This window comes from Lagopus leucura, unplaced genomic scaffold, assembly GCF_019238085.1.
Source record: "Lagopus leucura isolate 7727_CA_CO unplaced genomic scaffold, USGS_WTPT01 Super-Scaffold_100157, whole genome shotgun sequence".
In the NCBI taxonomy this organism is placed as follows: domain Eukaryota; kingdom Metazoa; phylum Chordata; class Aves; order Galliformes; family Phasianidae; genus Lagopus; species Lagopus leucura.
The window spans coordinates 1,313,889-1,326,435 of record NW_024962334.1 but is presented as its reverse complement, the minus strand read 5'-3'; the positions used below and the strand labels follow the sequence as shown (position 1 = coordinate 1,326,435).

Below are 12,547 nucleotides of genomic sequence, written 5' to 3'. Positions count from 1 at the left end.
TCTTAATTGCTGTTACACTTAAGTGCATTAACTGAAAATGCCGTGATACAAAAAGAGCTAAAATCATTTCAACCATTTTAAGTAATAATTCTGAAGAAATTCTGTGTTCATTAATCTGACAATACATTTTGTCTGTTTGACTACAATCTGTAAGGAGCCAGATTCAGAGTGATTACATTACTGTTATTCCTGATGAGAACTCTGTATTACAATAGTTTGCCCACTTAGGACAGAATATTATTAAGAATACCCCGAGAGAATTTTACTGGTCTTTGAGGAACTCTCTTTTCATTTTGCATTGTATTCTTTTTAATAAAAGGAGGCAGAAACGGAGTGAAAACAGTAATTGTTCACAGCAAGAGTTAGGGAGAAATCAGTAATAATATTCAGTTATTGCAGCTCTATAGTCCCTGCTAGTGTTTCTGTAAGCAACCATGAATGATTACAGCACGACTTAGCTAAGGTAGCCACTATGGATGATTGATAGGACATTAATCAAAAGATGCATATCAGGCTCAGAATTTGTTCACAAGCTTTCTTCTAATAGCTGATTTCATGTTCACTGAGCTCTATGCCAGTTTGTTCAATTTATTCTTCAGTGTACAAGCCATTCATCAAAGAACACAATGATTTAACACCCCCTTTCCTTTTTAGTGAACAAACATTACTAAGTGTAACTACTCCAGTCTGTTCATTAAAAACCATACAATTACAATGTCATACATGAGGCTGAAACAATGCCTCCTTACTACATCCCTGTGACTATCCTATGTATTATTGTAAGTTAATCTCGTGTACTTCGAACACTTCAACAAATGCAACATGAAGTATTTTCTTTCCCTGCGAGCAGTTAGTACCTAGGACATTTTCAAGCCTTAGCTGCATCAGTTTGAAAGAAAAAAATAAGTGGATTGTCTTCTTTGGGAGCTTCAAGTACACAGCACCCTTGGAAACTCGGTCTTCTTTCTTTTATTATTATTTCCTTTCCAGATGCCTAAGAATGCCCAGCAATACCTAGCTTTGCAATTCTCGGTTTAAGATTTTGGTGACATTCTTCAGATCCTACACGTTAAAAAGACAAACTCAGAACTGATCTACAAGATGTGACTGACTTCAGCCCTCAGCTCAGAGATGTAGCTCCTACCTATCACTGTGCTGTGACTACAGACGCACGAGCTTCTGAATATAACATTAATTTCTGAACCTATGCAGAGTACAAGAGATCCTTCCCAAACAGATCAGGAGGGGCAGGAGGAAACTGCCATGAACAGAATATATTTTTAGTTCAGTAGCAGGGCTGGCAAAGTGTCAGTGACATGGAAAGTTGGATGGTGAAAAGAAATCTCCGGCTGTGAGTAGAAGACTGCAGGAGCACCACAGTGTATACTTACAAGTTGTACTTAATGCAGCTGAAAGACACATACTGGAGTTTGGCAGTATTCTCTACTCCATCCCTCCAGAGGTCAGAGATGTTACCTTTGCTAATGGGTTGTTTCTAGTGTCATCCCTGCCTTGCATCCTCTACTCCGCACAGAGCAACACAAAACGCGCTGATGCCTCCAATGGCAGAATACTTTCCTAACTAAAGGACAGAAACAGTGCTGCTTTAACAAACACAGAAGCCAGTTTCATTGGCTTGCAGTAATATGCTTTACGCCAATACAGTGCAAGTGCTTAAAAGTTGAGTAAGCATATTTGTTGTGTCCCTGTATATAAATACATACAGTTTCTGTCAAAAGGATAGACTTCACCTCATGGAGATGTCCTCTTTACATTTGCTTTAACCCCACATGGAGCCTTCAGAAGTAGGCATGCCCTGCTCACTCTTGCCCACGTTAGCTCATGGTTCTGACTGGAAAGCAGTGACACCAGCAGCAGATGCAATGGGACAGAGGTGCATAGAAGTGCCAAGGACAAGAGGAATTCTTATTTCTTCAGTATTATTTTTTTGTGTCAAGTACTCAGCGCCACAGGGTTGATTGAGGTACTGGGATTTCCCCATGGAGCCTTGCAACCTGCACTCCATTTTCTCCAAACCTAAAACCCCTCAGATTGAAACAAAAAAGGAGACTGAAAAGGAGCAGAAGAATAGAGTAGCAACCAGCCACGAGCAGTACTCAGAAATGGTGACAACAGTTAAAGCACCGGGCTGCTTCTTAAATAGCTCAGATAGCTGCCTTCAAGTAATTCCAAGAGTTTCTGGAAAGCCTTATGAAAATGAGGCAGGATGACCTGTCTGGATTTAACGTCAACCTCAGGCAAAATGCTGACACAGGACAGCATGGCCGATTTTTCTGATCTGTAAAGATCAGAAAGATCCTAAGAAACAGAAGGTTTCAAGGCTTTTCTTCCTTCCAGAAACCATTCAGGCTGCTCAACAATGAAGCTGATAACTGCGGGCTGAAATCAAAGCTTGTAACACAGCTAGCACAGAGTGCTCTGCTGCAGGGATGGGGACATCTGCCCTCCTTCAGGAAGTTTTTAACATACTTTGTTCCATAACTTTGTTTCTCTTGCACACAGGACATGTGCAGAATATCCCTAGCCAAGAGTCCTTACTTTACTTTCAATAACATTTAGTATCTCATATTTATATAATAACAGATATTCATATATATATATATAATATTCATATATGACAGAATAGCCTAGCAGTCATTTATTTTTCCATACTGTGGGCATCTACATATGTCTGTCAGTCTGTCTTCCTTCCCTCCTCCACTGCAAACTCAAACTCCTTTTTACCAGAGGTAAAAGCAGTTCAGTGAACTGCACTGCAATTACACGAACACATCAAATTTTAAGGAGCTGACTTCAAGAAGAAGAGAAACAGACATAATCAAAACCGAGCTTTGTGGCTGTCCTACTAACAAGGTTGTCCATTTCTGTCCATTTCAGCTGCGCAATTCACCACAAAACAGCTGTGTATTCAAAGTCAGAAAAAGTCCTTATTCCTTATATGCTACATACGCGTGCCTAAGCAGACAGGCTGGCACAAAAGCGCAGAGGAGATTCCGACCTTGTGAAAGTGGAGTACAGTTTCATTATATCACAAAAATTTCCTTCTATCGCAAATGTTTTCTCATCCTCACAAAAACTGTGAAGATATCTTCCTTGTAACGTGAAACACACAGTTCTGCAAGACCTGATGCACAGGAGTACAACACGCATGCTGAGGTAAGGAGCACCTCGCGCTGCAAGGGGGCACATGGGACCTTTCCAACATGTGCAAAAACCTTGGAGCTCTCAGCATACACTGCAGTTTCTAACATTTGTTTTTGTCATCCATTGACACTAGGCAGGCAGAAAGACCCAAGTCCTTCCTAAATGGATCATAGCTCATGAAAAGACAGGTAATTTGTAAGTGGACTGGCTTCACACTGAAGCTGATCATCAGGTATTAGCTGGGCTTCATCAGGTAGTGCCACAGCTTCTTTTAGCTCATGCTTAAGTAGGTACAGATGTCACTATTTCATCATACTCTCCCTTATGAGTTGCATGAAGTCCTCAGGCAAGTAAAATTGAGAAACCAGGGCTCAGAAATTCAGCAATAAATGTAGCATGAATGACTGGACTCGTGGAATTGAATGGAGTTTTCAACCTTTTCAGGCCAGGAATTCATCTTTAGTTTCTGATACAGATTTGTAAAGTCTTTATTGCTTAGGAATGTTCACAGGACCTCACAAATGCCCTTCCAACAACGTATCCACCTACTCTTCAGAAAAGCAACTCTTACATACTGCTGAAGTAAAACCAAAATCAGAATGTCCTGTAGAATTGCCCTGAGTCCAGGGTCTGCAGGCACAGCATCTGTTGCTGAACTACGTCGTTATCCAAGTCATAAGTAAGTTAACAGTGATAGTTTTCACATGTTCAGTTGCTCTTTTTTCAAAGGAGTAATGTAAGAAATAGTTTCACTCATCCCACAGTAAACTGAGATGTAAGAGCCACTGTTTACATTGGGGGATGTAAGTAAAAGGCGGCCAGGAGTTGAACCAAGGATGCTAAGTGGCAGTATATAAGCTGATTTCAAACACTAAAACTGATGTGTTTATAAAACTATGTATATCCATTAATATGCAGCCAGGAACATTCAATAGTCAGATGTGGAAAGCTGTAGATGGTCAGCATGACAGTCTCATACTCTGACTCCAAACCAGATACAGAAGAAAGAAAGCCAATGAGTCCTTCATGGAATTGGATGAGAAGAAGCCAGGAATATCATGTAATAAAACTGTCTCCTGTTGTTTGAGTTTGTGGAAACAGGAACTCATGTAAGTTCTTTGTAAACAAACTGGAGCAAGTAAAAATAAGTTTCCAAATCTGTCATCCACTTCTCCTTCTGACGGAAGCAGCCTGCAAAGCTGAATATTGACAAATTGCTCAGGTCACTGAAGTGACAATGCACTCAGGAACCTTGTAGCCCAGAAAAGACTTGTGAAATTCTTACTGCTTGAAATATATTAGACATAAAATGAAAACCAAATGGTATTACAGGAAGGGAGGATTTAAAAATGCACTTCTGTTTGCAGCCTTTTGCCTACAACAAAAGTAACATTTGCTAGTACTAAGAAGATTTTTTGTTTTAAATTGTCTTCTTCTCCCTCAGCTTTCTAACTGGCAGCAGTCATAGATAACACAAACAACTGATCAGTTGTTTTAATGGCCTGTCACTTAAGTACAGGGGAAAACAATTTCACGCCGTCACTACGAAACCAGACATACAGCATGATTCTAAAGGCAGCTCTGAGTCTTGAAATCCACATTTTTCAAAACCAGGTTTCATGAATATCCCTCTGCATTTGTAATACTGACACATTTTACTAAAAATCACTAACTTCAAGACAAGTCATCTAACTGGATTTGTAGAGACGCATCTAATGAAGTTATACTATGTTTTCAGTTTTCATCAGATAATAGCCATCATCTTAAAATTGCATTTAACTCACATGCATCACTGCCTCTCCTTTCACTTTTCCACTACCAATTTAAATTAACAGTCTGTGGTTGCACTATCCCTTCAGCTTAACGTATTATCTATTCTGTTTTATCTGCTAGGCTAGGTGAAATTTTTCTTCATGAATACATTGCCGTATGCTGGAGTAAAATGGAATGGTTTCAGAGAGCAACAGAACTACAAGGATTAGCCTTATATGCTCAGACAGCATTGACAGCTTTGTCCTTCTCACTGTGCTACTCCCGTTCAGAAATCTTCAGTAACCCAACCGGACTTCGTAATAATAGTATCTTGTGTAACCCATCTGTGTTCCCCCTGTGCAAGCTCAGGACATTTCTGGAAAACCTCTGTCACAATCAAATTCATGCTAAGCTTCATGTTAGTTTCTAAAGACAATATCATTAATTACTTGGAAAGTGCTAGTTAACATTTTTTTAGGGTCTGCACATAAAGCGAGCTCTGTGTTAAACCCCAGCATGTTTCTTAGCTCCAGGACTTTCCCAGAATTAATACTGCACTGGATTCAATGCTTTGTCTAAAGACTTTAAGCTCTGGTAGCATCAAATCAATCTGGAACAAGTTGCCTCAAACTGATTTTTAATTACAAGATCTGTGGTTATACCTGTCTCCACACATACACATGATCACACCTGCATATGTGTCTGGATATGTAAATGTGTATGCAGCATGCACCTGTATATTCAACTGTTCTTTATTTTGTTTGACTTTTCAGATGCCTTCTGAAGGCAGAGATCTTGCCGTTCTGTGTTATGTGTGTGTGGGGTGAAAAATATCTACAACATTCCAATGCAATACGCAGGTGATCTCCAGATTAGGCTCCCTGAACATCAGATTTATAGATATATCCTGCAATCTGTATGCACTTTCTATAGGAGGCCAGCTGCAGAATTCCAATTCAGTTGAGCAAGAATTAGATGCAACATTCCATTACACTGAAGAATTTCATTCTTATTCGCTTTGTAGCGCTTCCCCGCCATTCAAGAAGTCTAGAAAAAGGATATAAAATGAAGCTATTATGGAATGGCCAAACATTACATTATTTATTTATTTATTTATTTATTTATTTATTTCAGATTAACTGTACATAGGTACGAGACCACAGAGAATAAAGCCCTGTGCTGCCCATATGTGACATGTACCTGGTTACAACAGAACCAGTTTCAGTGGGGTTGCACCTGGTCTGAATTTGAATCTATCTGAACTGCAATTACACCTTCACTTACAACATACGTGCTATTACTGAGACCTTTTCATGCAAGAAAAGCCTCCACTTAAAGTCAGCGTTGCATCTCACTTAGATCCCAATAAGAGAGATAATAAAATACAAAGCACTTTTAATTCCAAAGGAAATGACATACTTTGTATATGGTACATCCTATCAAGCAGAGCTTCAGGCAAAACACTGCCAAATATATTTTGTTCTACCTGTTCTACTCTAAACATGCAGATTACATGATTCAGTTCGTCAAGCAGCATTTCTGTTCTTTGACACAGATTCAGTGTAATAGTCAAAAGCTTAAACCTTACAGCCTAAAATAGAAATCACAGAATTAAGCAGTATTTTGTTTTTTTGGTAAATATAAGTTAGATATGAATTCTCAGGTGGTGTCTTCAGTTTTTCATTGCAATTGTGTGGCAATTGTCAAGACTGTGCTGGATGGGGCCCTAAGCAGCCTGACCTAGGGGGTGGTCTAAGCCATTCTATGATTCTATGAGCAGAGGTAAGCAATGAAAAAAACAAAACCTGTATCTTTGACAAAATGATTTTGAGGATTATGGTGAAGAGTTAGAAGTTACCTATAGAGCTAGATGTGCTGGAAGAAAAAGCAACACGACAGTCAGATGCACAGTGATATTCGAGGGGAGCGTCTGAACTAGTCAGACACTGCCTCCAAGCCACTGAGGCGCTGAGTCAATTTGTGAGGACCAGTGCAGAATTCAGTGTAAGAATGAAAATTTGCTCGACGTGAAGCTATGGCAAAAACATGTTAGGACAAATAGAAAGAAATAGAGAATGCACAAAATCATGGTGCATTTGAATTGCTAGTCCTCTTCTGGAATATTATTGCATATAGTAGAGGTAGTCCTTGAGAGAGGACTGGAAGAAATAACAATACAAGAGAAGTCTTTAAAGAGCAGACCGAAAACCACTTGCCTCAGAAAGGAGATGAATACAAGGAGATTTAATAAGAATGCATAAAATATTGAATAAAGAAGGAAGGCTGAGAACATGAAGGCTCCCTGTCTTATAACTACGAGACGCTCTGTTAAATTCAAAAATTGGATAACTTAAACTTGATAAAAGGATACTCTTTTTTTTTTTTTTATCTATACAGTGCTTAATCAGACTGTTGCACTCTCTGCTGAAGTTATTTTCACTTTGTCACACAAAACACTTCTTACTTTCAACTGTGCATCTTAGCTGTTTTCATGTTTCACTTCGCTCTTCTCTTTGTGTTTGCTATTTAATAGATTGTCACTTGTCTGTAGCTATAAAGCAGTTCAGTGGAGGGCACTGGCTACCCCAAAAGGTCTGCATGAGGTGCTTATATGACAGGAGGAAATCATTAAGAATCCAATACCTGCGTGCAGGAAAGATCACTCTTCCCTGGTGATGCTAATCCACTGATGCCTAAGCTCCCCCTACAAACCTGGCTATCTCTTTCTAGCACTCTTGGCAAATGCATCCTCAATACCATTCCCCTGATGTTCAGCTTCAGATCAAAGTGATAGGAGCCAATACAACCAGGATCTGGCTGTAATTAACCACGCTGCTTAATCTCTCCTTCATGTTGTTGCATGACATCAGGGATGCAGGGGAAGAATCTGGGAGGGAAAAAAAAAAAATAAAGCGCTGCTGTGCTTTTTCAGTTTCTTTCAGACCTCAGAGGAGATTGCAAAGGGCTGCCATAGTCATAACAAACTGATTTTTAGGACGTTACGAGATAGCCAAGGCATGTTCTCAGGTACATCTGCACATATAGAAAGAAAATATCTTGTCCTAGGCAGAACTGCACTGGGTTTAAACACTTTGTAGGCTGACAAGGAGCTCAGCTCATTTTCTGAGAACTTTGTACATTTAATATCATAGGGCTGCCAAGAGACTAGAAAAATACAGGAGTTCTGAATTTCTGATCATACAGAACAAGAAGTCCCAACCTTCTGTGTTTATTAAAGATCAGCTAATCTTTTGTAAAGGTTCTGAACTGTTACCCTTAATATCATGGGAAATCATTACCCCCTCTATACTCACTCTAGGCCACACTGCCACTTAAAAAAGAAGTGAAGTGCAAAGTCTAATAATTGTCACAGGTAGCAGATATAACATGTAAGCACATCCTGACAAAAGATGAATAGCAGGGGTGCAGGACTGAAGCAGGTAACCAAATGAGTAACTGCAAAATGAAGGATTATCCTCATTTGATGCTGTTTCATAGGCCTCCTTTCTGCACAATCCTTCCCAGCTGATACCTAAACCAGGTGTTTTCAAAAGCACAAAGCAGAAGCTCTACCTTGCGTGCTAAAGGAGATCCACTATTAGCTGCCAGCAGGAGAAACATCTTCTTTTCAAGTACTCAGCCAGTAGTCAGGATACAGAATTACACTGCCAGCTGACAGTGACAAAGCACCCGCCAAGCCAAGCCCTATCTGGATTGTGCTCAACTCTTATTATTTATTATCCTAACTGAAGTAGTGCCCACGTCAAGGACCGGAGCCCTTTTAATGCTTGACTCTGTAAAAACACAGCCCAAAATACATCTCCTTTCATTTGACTTCATCTTAAGCATCCCACAGTGCTCACACAGAGGGTCCAAGCTGTTTGAAACACGGGATGTAATCTTTGAGGCAATGAAAAGACAACCAGGTCAACAGGAGGTACTTTCTTAATACAAGTAGCACCTCTGAAACAAAGCAGGTTGAGAGGGCACTGAGACTGCAAAAACAAACATGTCCAAACTAAACCTGTCTGTACTCTCTTGCTCTCACTCATCAGTCTTTAATTATTTGACCACGCACCTCTTCTCCCCTTGCCCCATCAGAACTCCTACCTCATTCAGGGCACAAGACACACGGTACTCCTGAATGATAAATACTGGTATTATTCTTCCTGCCCAGGGTATTGCCCATGGGTGTTCCTTCCACCGTATTTAAACTTGTTGTGAATACAAAATTGCTGATACCTCCCGGGATTCCTTGCTGTGCTCATCTCTGTAGAATCTAAATACTTCACAAAACATTAATGCTATCAGCCTCCCTCTAAGGTGAAAGGGAAGAGCTCCTGTTTGCACAGGCAGACGAATCAAAAAAGCACTAAGCATAAGAAGTGCCACTCATTGCAGGTTCCCAGTTTCAAGATAGGGAGGCCCAATCTCCTGGGCTAATTAACATAACAGTGCACATTACATTTCCAAAATAACCATCAGCACATGGCTGTGAGCGCTCAGCTTCTCTGAAAAACTAAGAGTGCCTCCAGAAAAGAAACTGTATGAGCCTGGTGGTCACTTCTGCTTAGCACAGTTTGCTCAGCATCAGGCTGGGATCGTGTTGCAAGAGCGAGGTCTGCTCTCCACGCAGCAAACAACCAGGTTGACGGACTCCCTTCTCTTTCACAACTGCCTGAGAAAGCTGAGGCAGAGCCTGCAGCTCTGACTGACCCAGAGAGAAGGCTCAGCTGGTGCACTGAAGCAGGAAGGGGTCCTGTGGAAAAAAAAACAACGAAGCTACACAACCCTAAAGTTAAAGAAGGTATCAATGCAGCATCACAAGGGGGCAGTACCTTCACTCTCATTAATGACTGGCTTCCGCATGCCTCATTTTGCAGCTTTTTCTCTCTTCTAGTGCAATCTTACTTTGTGTGTTACGTGAAAGCATTTTGTCCCAGCGTGTTCAGCCTGGACAGATCCTGGTCTGGCTCCTGGCACCTCTGAAAACAGCTTTCTTTTTCATGTTCAAGGAAGGCTGTTATGGTTGGGCAGACAACTTTGACTCCAAAAACTTCCCAAGGAGATTCCAGATCAACAACAGCTGCAGCTGCAGGGGAAAGTCCTCCTTCCTTTCTGTGCGCCTCAGACTGGAACACTTCGAATTCTTAGTAAACATCTATTTAATACATGCTAATAGAGAGCTCTAAGGGCTTACTGCTTGGCTGAATGGGATAACTGCCCATGAACAGCAAAGACTGTATCTGTAGTATTTAGATGACATCCCTGGCAAATGTTAGCATCTTAGAGAAATGGTAGCAAAAGCTCTTTTACCACATACAGGAAAGCCTGTTTACCTCTAACTTCATTATTAGGAATTAACAATTTTGCTGGCATTTTGGAAAAAATCAGGCTTTAATATCTGCCATGAAAAATTCCTGTCAAGTGTGCTAAGTTAAAAGTGATTGGAAACAATCTGAAAGTAGAAGGACTGTGTAACAGTAAGTACAGTTAATGATATCGATATTTCCTAAAATACAAATCCTTCCCATCTTGGAATACTAGCTACAGGCCTGCTGAACTATATAACTTTCTTGCTGTAATTCCTATGAGATTTACTTGAAAGTTTCCAGAATTTTACACTAGGGAAAGCTTTTCTTTCTATCTTTTTTCTACATTTTGATCACTGCTGCAGACAGGATATTAAACAGGATGAACAATGATTTGATTCAGTACAGAAGTTCTTGAGCTGAATGCATTATTTACAAGACAGTGGAATGCAATAAATGAAGTTTTACTGATAGCCCTGTTGCTATTTAGTCTTTGAATTTATTAAAGCAATGAAATGTGGCCTGGTTTGAATAGCTTATGTTACTGTTTATTTTGGTGTAACTGTTACGTAGACATGTTCACATGAGAGAATTCAAAGGGCATCAACAGAGGTGAGTTTCAAACATGGGAAAAGAGGCAGCTCTCCCTTTCCCTCCCTTCCATTTGGAAGAATGGAGTGATATGCTTACCATTCTGCATGTTGAACGTGAATATTCTTGTTAAAAAGAAGAAATTACGAACTGAAAATGGCTAGGAAATTTTGGAATTTCCTGGAAAGCATGACCAGGGAGTGCTGAAAGCTTCTGCTAAGCACTCTATCAGGTGCATAAGCCTTGCTCTCCCCAGTGACAGCAGTTCACAAGACGCACTGTACCAGCTGGTAAACCACACTTAGTTTACTTAGTAAACTCCAATTCCTCAACCATCTTCAACAAAACTGTTCATCAGATGTGATACCATTTCCAACTGCAGGGTATGAGTAAAAGGAGGAAAGACTCCAGAGTATGCTGACTTTCATTCACTGTTTACCAAAGTTACAAACATTGGAAAAGGAGGTTAGTAATTGAAGTACCTTCTCATCTGAATGAGAATGGGAGAGTACACCTTCACACAGCCAAAACATTCAACAGATGTGGTCCAAAACTGCTGTCAGCTACTGATATAAATCATATTCCACATTCGGAAGCTTGATAACTGGGGCTGTGGTTACAAACATCATAGAGTATGGCAGAGCTATGATACCACACCTGTGAAATACTACACAGCTACTCAAGCACATCAGAGCTATGAAGCAGGGCTATTCAAAATAAATACTTTAAATAAAAACAAAATAAACAAAAACAGCACTGATGCTAATGCCAAATTACAGTTCTGTCACATTCCAAGATTAGCAGGCTCATGGTTTCCTGTACACAAGTCACATGCTCCATTCTCTCCAGCAGTGCAAATCCCCATTGCCACTTTTTGAAGTTTTAAGTGTGTCATTTAGGCTGGAAAGGCATGTTTGAGCCTTGCCAAAAATGGGTGGTTCAGATCTCAAGAAATTGCTGTGGGGACTTGCTCCTTTCCCTCATTCCAATCTAAAGGTGAAGGCCGTTCTTAAACCAGGGATCAGAAGCATTCTTTGTTCGAGAGCCATAAATGCAAAATCAGTATTTCCTAAGACTTTGGAGAAGTAAGGGATTTTTCTTCTGAACATCAAAGGAACTTTTCTCAGTTAACACACAGCAGTGTCACACGCCCAAGCGTGCTCCAAAGCCATGTCTCCATTTTTAATGTTGCTTTTCCTCACTTTCTTCCACTCTTGCTTTTTGGCACTTCTAATTTTGTTCCATCTCTCTGTGCTCTGCTTGCTTCCCATCTTTTTCCCTGCAATGTACAATTTCTCCCTACCTTGTCCTTTGCTACTCTGCTCTTCTGCCTTCAGAAAACGCATTTTTAGCTGTTTTCTTGCTCTAGAAGTGAAGTGGCCAAGTGAAAATCACCTCATTTCTAATTATATGAGATGATAACAGTGCTTTCTTGATAGAGAAAAAAAAGATAATTCAGCCACAGAAAGTCTAATATTTCAATATACAAATTAAAACATGAAAAAACTTGAACATCGATGCCAAGAAATTCTAGCAAACTGTTTTAATTGAACAGCACCACATTTGTGCTTTAATCTTTGATGACTGTAACGTAGGAGCATTTCACTGTCTGTTATCTACACGGACAGAACACGAGACTCTTAAGTCAAAAACGTATCCTAGAGCTTCTTCTCTGAATGCAGACTCCTGAGTACAGGCACGTGCACACACACACACACACACACACA

At 40.2% G+C, this 12,547-nt stretch overlaps 1 protein-coding gene across 1 annotated transcript in view; it reads right to left on the bottom strand.

Moving 5' to 3' along the window:
• GLI3 (GLI family zinc finger 3) overlaps positions 1-12,547 on the bottom strand; it is a 202,083-nt gene that overhangs the window by 42,747 nt on the left and 146,789 nt on the right. The window lies entirely within an intron of this gene.